Source organism: Eleutherodactylus coqui, chromosome 2 (assembly GCF_035609145.1).
Source record: "Eleutherodactylus coqui strain aEleCoq1 chromosome 2, aEleCoq1.hap1, whole genome shotgun sequence".
Classification (NCBI taxonomy): Eukaryota; Metazoa; Chordata; class Amphibia; order Anura; family Eleutherodactylidae; genus Eleutherodactylus; species Eleutherodactylus coqui.
The window spans coordinates 214,084,370-214,093,034 of record NC_089838.1 but is presented as its reverse complement, the minus strand read 5'-3'; the positions used below and the strand labels follow the sequence as shown (position 1 = coordinate 214,093,034).

Genomic DNA, 8,665 nt, shown 5'->3' with positions numbered 1-8,665 from the left:
ATTCATTGATGCGTGACTGAGAAGTATGAGAAATCTATAGCACGAGATAACACACAGGACTGGTGACCCCCTAACACTAATTTAGAGACCATAAAACCTTCACATCTTTATCAGTGAACTATTTAAGTATTTATTTATTTCTCTACTCATCCTGTTGTGGTATTTTTTTAAAGTGCAAATCATGCCTGAGGCCTTGTCATAAGTATGTGTATGTATGGTTCATTAGTCCGGAGCTGTAATCACAATTCAAAGTTCTAGGAAGCACCTTTGTTATATTGCAGGAGGCAGCCTTTTTGTGAGATACCACTCACCCTTCACTGAAAAGGTCAGCTCTATTTACAGCGTAGAATGTCATTTTAGAATGTTTTTTTTTACTCCACAGCATTCTGCCGCCCAGTTTATAGTATCTATCGGTCATGTACTGTGCAGGATTACAGCAAGCAGTAAGAGGCTCTTGATTTTACAGCTAGGTGACAGTTGGCAAACAGGAGCATGGGGTAGGTAACATAGCTATTCTTTATTATGGGCATTGTAAGTAGTATTTTTATGTAGGCATTTGGCCAGTATTCCCTTTTTAAGGCACTAGGGCACGCACGTTTGATTTCCACGGTCAAAGTAAAGTATTCTGGCACTCTGTATATTTGCATTTTTCTGAGGAAGAGCAATGTTCTACTGAAAATTGTTATGAGTAGACAATAATAGTAGGCAAACTGGTGTCTAACTGTTGTGAGATGAAAGAATGATTTGTGGGATCTATGCTTTTACAGCGCTCTGTGAAAACCGAAACTTGAGTAAACCACACGAACCTCCTTCTAATGGATACATTTAACAATTACTTATCAATTTCCCGTTTTGCGAGGAACTGAATCTGATTGCTCTGAAAGATGATGCTTGTAGGAGATTTAATAGACTTCTACCACTGCATTAACCCCACAACAGTCACGTTAAAGTTTGCAAAACCCTCCTGAAAATTTCACTTTTTTTTATTTTAGATTGTGAATTTATGTCTCATGTAAATGTGTTTGACGCAGAACTAAGTCACTTTAAGTGCATTTTTAACTCCTTAGTAACATAACTAATTTTAGTCTTAAGGGACAGTAAATCGTTTTCTCTTTCGTGTTCCAGGTGTCTTTTTTTTTATAGAAGTTTATTTCAGGTACATATACTGTATAGAATAACTTGTCTAAAACAATTTTTGCTAGGAACAAGATATTTCATCATTGTTTTTTTGTAATTTATTTTTATGGCATTCACAGTGTGAAATAAATATTATGTTATCATTATTCTACGGTCCATTGTGTTTATGACAACACCAAATTTATAGGTTTTTTTATATATTTTAGCGCTTTCAAACAATATAAACAATTCTTTTTTTTTTTTTACAAAAATATATTTTGTGTAGTACCACATTCCATGACATTTTTATTTTTCAATCAACAAAGCTGTATCAGGCCTGTTTTTAGGTACCATTATGAGTTATATACAAGTTTTTTTAATTATCTTTTTTCCTGTTTAACCCCTTTAGTGACAGAGCTGTTTTGCTTTTTTCCATTTTTGTTTTTTCCTACTCCCTTTTAAAAAATCGTAGCTCCTTTATTTATCCATCGACGTCGCTGTATGAGGGCTTGTTTTTTGTGGGACGAGTTGTATTTTTTAATGGCACTATTTATTGTACCATATAATTTACTGAAAAACTTTAAAAAATTCTTAGCGGAGAGAAATGGAAAAAAAACGACATTCCACCATCTTTCGGTGCGTCCTGTTTCTACGGCGCACAAACTGCAACAAAAATGATCTGATATTTTTATTCTATGGGTCAGTATGATTACTACGATACCAAACTTATATAGTTTTTTTTTTTGCTGTAGTACTTGTATTTTTTTTTAAAGATATTTAATTTTTTTTCAATTATTTTCTGCGGTCATTTTGTGCGCGCAATAACTTTTTTATTTTTTTGTCGACGTAGTTGAGCAAGGGCTCATTTTTTGCGGGATGTCCTGTAGTTTCCGATAGTATTAATTTGGAATACATACAACTTTTTGATCGCTTTTTATTGCATTTTTTCTGGAAGACAGGGTAACTAAAAAAGTGTATTTCTGGCATTCTTTATTTTTTTTTTCGGACGACGTTCAACGTGCAGGAAAAATAATGCACTACTTTGATAGATCGGACTTTTACAGATGCGGTGATACCAAATACATATTTTTATTTTATGATTTAGATTTTTTAACAATTGATATGGCAAAAGGGGGGTGATTTAAACTTTTATAACTTTTTTTTTTTTTTTACAATTTAAAAAACTTTATTGATCTTTTTTCCTACTTTACTTTGAAGTCCCCCTGGAGGACTTTAACATGCGATGCTTTGATCGCTCCTGCAGTATGACGTAATGCTATAGCATTACGTCATACTGCTTTTTTACAGGCAGTCTATCAAGCCACCCTGTGTGGATGGCTTGATAGGCAGTCTACTAAGGCAGCCCTGGGGCCATTCATTAGGCCCCCGGCTGTCATGACACCTGCACGGCTCCCCCGATCTCACCGCGGGGGGGGCCGTGCGGGACCCCCAAACAGCGTTCGGGGCATTTAAAGGGTTAATAGCTGCGATCAGCCGAACGCCCGAGCGCGGCTATTGCCCGCGGGTGTCAGCTGTAATAAACAGCTGACGCCCGCGCTGTATGGAGGGAGATAGCAGCGCTACCTCCCTCCATACACGTCCTGCAACAGCAGGACGTAGTTTTACGATAGCGCCATCACTAAGGGGTTAAGGAAAGTGGCAGGATTAGAAAACTGCTATTTTGGATTTTTTAAATGGAATTTTCTGTGCTTGATAAATAATGTAATATTTTATAGTACAGGTTGTTATAGATGTGGCAATGCCAATTATGTGTAGGTTTTTTTTTTGTTATATTAATTTTTTCAATATTTAAAGGGGTTTTCCCAAAATGGAAATTCTGAAAATGGTGAAATGTAGAAGACACAGCTAATTATCAGCAACCCCGTGTAGCCACTGATCTGCCACTAACTTTACATGCATCATTTCTGCAGTAAACACAGCAACAGACTGTTACCTACAACTTCCAGAATGCATAAAGCTTGCTTACCCACCAACGTTATAACTCTGCTCACAGGTCCTATAACTTACCAGCACCAACCTCCCTCTGACTCAGAGAACCAGGGAAAGCCTGCTGACGTTGACAGATAGGAGGTTTAAGCACTCTGAATTGCACATGAGCGATACAGCATAGTACATCCGCCACTGTCCTCCCATCTTGCACTGCTCACAGGATGTTGGAGAGTGTGGACAGGGGAGGAAACAGCAAATGAGGAAAAGACGTCAGCAAAATAAAGATGTTTTTCAGGCACAGGGTCATGTGACATAGAAAATAAAGACAGTAGCTAGACCAGATACAGTGAACCTATTACAAAATGACTTATTGTGATGATGTATATTAAATTTTAATTGTAACTCTGTGCCTGGGATATGCCTTTAAAGCATCGTGTAAAGGGAAATAACGTTTTTCATTTATTTTCTTTAAAAATGTTTAGATGCCACGGGCAGAAATTACTGCAGCATATGTGGGGTTAAATGGTTCATCAGAGTGATTAGGCGAGCAAGTCCTCAACATTTCACTTCTTTTCTACAAAAAACCTGATATGTGACAATCAGAGACCTAGCACGCTTTCCTGATTGATTGAAGGGAGGGGGGGAAACATGAACAAAAATTCATGTCACTCCTTCCCTAGGCCAGGCAGATATACAGGAGAATCACAGATCTTCTCTGCTGCCTGCTCATCACCCCCCTTCCCCCCTCCCTCCTCTCTCTCTCTTCTGCACACACATTTAAAAAATGGCAGCTGTAAATTTAGTATTCCCGACTCCACTTCAAATCTGTTACATGTGCTGCTGGGATCTGTAGCTCTAAGCTTCCTAGCAGCACAGCTACAGGTGGTTGAGGGTTAACTGAGCTGGCTGGGTGTGTTACTTCCTGCTTGCCAATCTCCTGGGTCTGTGCTCACAAATAAACCCAGATCCTGGTCAGTCGCTGTCTGGGCCCCAGGGTGAGCAGTCATGTTACTTCTGTGTTCTGAACTGGACAGAGTTCACATAGAACGCTGCAACAGAACAGAACACAGATCGCAGGTCATACAGCAAGCTAACACAAAGCTGACAGAATTAAAACGTACAAACAGACATGAACCAGCAAGACACAGATCACACAGCAAGCTTGCATAAGAAACAGGACAGAGCACAGGGCACACAGCAAGCAGACAGAAAACTGACAGGAAATAAAGGTACAAATGGACATGAACCAGGTGACAGATGACACAGCAAGCTTGCAACAGGACAGACAACCAGGGCACGGACTCTACCCAGAGCTCACATGAACACAGATGAAACTCGCAGCAAGTCTATGTGTCCTCATACCAGGGGCGATAAACAGTCAGCCACAGAGCTGACATAGGGGACTGTGTCAGGGATCCACCAACTGACACACTGGAAGCAGAGAGACACAACAGACCTACTTGCAAACACAGATCGTAGTGGGAACAAGCTGAATATGACTGATAACAAGTTACAGAACACAGAAGTAACATGACTGCTCACCCTGGGGCCCAGACAGCGACTGACCAGGATCTGGGTTTATATGTGAGCACAGACCCAGAAGATTGGCAAGCAGGAAGTAACACATCTAGCCAGCTCAGTTAACCCTCAACCCCCTGTAGCTGTGCTGCTAGGAAGCTAAGAACTACAGATCCCAGCAGCAGTAACAGAGTTCATACGAAACTATTGGAGGCTTAAATGCAAAAACCTTGGTTGCTACAAATAAAACATACTGCTTCAGGTCCTTTCACATGGAATGGGAAATCGTTTGAATGAGCAAATGAAGACATAATTATTTCCTGTAAAATGTGGTTAGTTTACACAAGCAGATAAATCAATTGCATTTTTTCATTATTTAGAACCCATGTTCAGGTTCCCGCCAGGAGGAGATATTAACTGTAATGGAAGAAGAGGCATGATCTGAAATTGTGATATTATTACCAATTTCTGAATGTGTGACACGTTGTAAATGGTAGAGATAAAGAGATAATCAAGTCTATTATACGTACAGCATGGTGTTGAGAAAAAAGTATAATCTATAGTGTTATGGTTATGGATTCTCTAAACATCAACAAAGTTAGACGAAGATAAAAACTGAGTTTCCTTAAAGCGGTTCTGTCATTAGAAAAAAAAATCAATACTTACCTATTCCTCCCCAGACAGTTTTCTTACTGCATCTTCACCTCCCCGATCTTCTCCTGCCTCCTCCAGTCCCCCAGACCACCTCACAGCAAGCCAACCAAATCCTCTTTTTCCTGTTTTAGAGCATCCAGTAGCTGCAGTTCACTTCCTGCAAGGCAGTAAACGCTACAAGTGACGTAGCATTCACTGCCTAGCAGGGAATGCCAAAACATCGAAGGGCCTGTTTTAGTGCACATGCACGATATTTTGATGCTAGTGTCTCATATAATATAATTTAAAAATATTTTATAATACAATCTCCTAATTGCGCAGTTGCGCTAAAGCAGGCTGCTGTTGTTTCGGCACTCCCTGCTAGGTAGTGAGCGCTACGTCACTAGTGACGAAGCGTATATTGCCCTGCAGGAAGCAGAATGCCAGCAATGTACGTTTCGTCACAGGAAGATGGGGATCCATGTGGTTGCAGGTGACATGACCTGGGGGACTGGAGGAGCCAGGAGAAGATCGGCGAGGTGAAGATATGCTAAGAAGGCTGCCGGGGAAGGAATAGGTAAGTATTGAATTTTTTTTCTTTAATGACAGCACCCCATTAATGTAACATGAAATACTTAATTGTTTTGAAGTATCAGTTGAAGGATTAATAGCAATAGTAAAATCTCCACCTAACAATATCATGTCCTTTTCAAATGGTGTAAGCTCAAACAGTGTACTATATATCCAAGTAACCTGTAATTTGTTAAGAGCATATACATTAATTAAAGTCACTGTAGTATTAGCTATAAGATCCTTCAAAAATAAAAATCTCCCTTCTGGATCTATAATGGAGGTAGAAAGTTTAAAGGAGGTATGGCTATTAAAAGCTATACTTACTCCTTGAGATGCAGACATATGTGTAGCATGGTTCCAAATTGGAAATATGTTTAAGTCTAAAATGGGTTTCTTGAAAAATACAATATTATACCTAGATTTCCCAAGATTTGAAAAGATAAAAGAACTAATGTAAACTAAATTCATATTGATTGAAATTATGGCCTACTTTCTCATCTGCTGACATGGTAGTGCTGTATTTAACTCACATAACACTTATAACATAGTAAGCAAAACCATTTTTAAAACATATTAAACAAACCATCTCTGATGGAGTTTTGCATTAATATTGAAACAATTCTAAACCTGCGCAACCTGAACCTGGTTGAAAAGTTATATAATATATTAATGAGAGTGAGTCCATACTCAATATATCTGGAAAGCATGAAAGGTTCTAGTACGTTTTAAGGGTTTCAGTGACTTTAGTAAGATTATTCCTTAAAGTTTCTTCAGAAGGCTTTCCAGAAATGATACTCCCTGATGTCTTGGCTCCAGCCTATACATCACTTCTTATCTTTTCCCACGGTGAGGGCGCTGGAATTGATTGGAGAGCATCCAGATCTTAAAGTGGTTTCCAGTTTGAAATGTCTAGTGTGGTGATGCCAACTCACTAACATAAATTTTGCAGGTCTTTTGGGGAGCGAATTGCGAAATAATTACCTCCATCCGAAAACTTCAATAAAATACATGGGCATTAGAGATGAGCGAGCACCAAAATGCTCGGGTGCTCGTTACTCGGGACGAAATTATCGCGATGCTGGAGGGTTCGTTTCGAGTAACGAACCCCATTGAAGTCAATGGGCGACCCGAGCATTTTTGTATTTCGCCGATGCTCGCTAAGGTTTTCATGTGTGAAAATCTGGGCAATTCAAGAAAGTGATGGGAACGACACAGCAACGGATAGGGCAGGTGAGGGGCTACATGTTGGGCTGCATCTCAAGTTCACAGGTCCCACTATTAAGCCACAATACCGGCAAGAGTGGGCCCCCCCCCTCCCAACAACTTTTACTTCTGAAAAGCCCTCATTAGCAATGGATACCTTAGCTAAGCACCACACTACCTACAACAAAGCACAATCACTGCCTGCATGACACTCTGCTGCCACTTCTCTTGGGTTACATGCTGCCCAACCCCCACCCCCTGCACGACGCAGTGTCCACAGCGCACACCAAACTGTCCCTGCGCAGCCTTCAGCTGCCCTCATGCCACGCCACCCTCATGTCTATTTATAAGTGCGTCTGCCAGAGGAAAAGCAGGCACACACTGCAGAGGGTTGGCACGGCTAGGCAGCAACCCTCTTTAAAAGGGGTGGGGCGATAGCCCACAATGCTGTACAGAAGCAATGAGAAATATAATCCTGTGCCACCGCCATCAGGAGCTGCACACGTGGGCATAGCAATGGGGAACCTATGTGCCACACACTATTCATTCTGTCAAGGTGTCTGCATGCCCCAGTCAGACCTGGCTTTTTAATTCATAGACACAGGCAGGTACAACTCCCTATTGTGAAGTCCCTGTTGACCCACAGCATGGGTGGGTGCCAGGAAGCCACCGGCGGTACATAAAAATATCCCATTGCATTGCCCAACACAGCTGAGGTAGTAATGTTGTGCTTAATGCAGGTGGGCTTCGGCCCACACTGCATGCCCCAGTCAGACTGGGGTTCTTTACAAGTGGACACATGTAGGTTAAACCCCGTGTGCACCTACAGCATGGGTGGCTCCCTGGAACCCACCGGCGGTACATAAAAATATCCCATTGCATTGCCCAACACAGCTGAGGTAGTAATGTTGTGCTTAATGCAGGTGGGCTTCGGCCAACACTGCATGCCCCAGTCTGACTGGTAATATGTACCTTAACAGTAACCACGTTGGTGGTAATGTGGTGGTGACTGCGGACCTAGTAGCGCGGTTTTATTTTGTTGGTTTTCAGAATGTGGCCAGGATTAAGTGGGCTGTGGCGGGGGATGTTTTTGAGGCACTACGTGTCCTCTCCACGTGTCCGTGGTTATATGCACCTTAACAGTAACAGCGTTGGTGGGAAATGGCCTCGCCGCCATCATGTCTTTGGGAAGCCTCTGTTTCCACACCCCAGAGACATACCATTAGCAGCGGTATAGGCAGAGCCCATAATTAGTAACATTTCAGCCGTAGCATTAGGACAGGCCCCACTAACATATCACTAGCAGCATTATAGGGGGAGCACAGTATTAGTTTCATTTCAGTAATAGTAGCACTCAAAACAGGCCCCAGTAACAATTCCGAAGCAGCAGTATAGTGGGAGCGCAGTCTTCGTTCCATTTCAGTAGCTGCAGTATAGACAAGGCCCAAGTTACATTTATGTAGCTAAAGTGTAGGCCAACCCCACACACCTTTCTGTACCATGAGTGCAGGCGAAGAACTTAGAAATTGCTATGATTGCACTGTAGGTGAGTGCCCAAAAAAATTGGTGTACCAACAGTACTAATGTACCTCAGTAAAAATTGGCCATGCCCAGCCAAGATGGCAGGTGAAACCCATTAATCGCTTTGGTTAATGTGGCTTAAGTGGTAACT

The 8,665-nt window shown here is 41.4% G+C and overlaps 1 protein-coding gene across 1 annotated transcript in view; it reads left to right on the top strand.

Annotated features, from left to right (window-relative positions):
* Positions 1-415: 415 nt before the first annotated feature.
* LOC136610741 (proto-oncogene Mas-like) overlaps positions 416-8,665 on the top strand; it is a 29,822-nt gene continuing 21,572 nt past the window's right edge. Inside the window, exon 1 of the mRNA XM_066589951.1 lies at positions 416-497. The gene's annotated coding sequence lies outside the window, so the exon portion shown is untranslated. The remainder of the gene's footprint in view (positions 498-8,665) is intronic.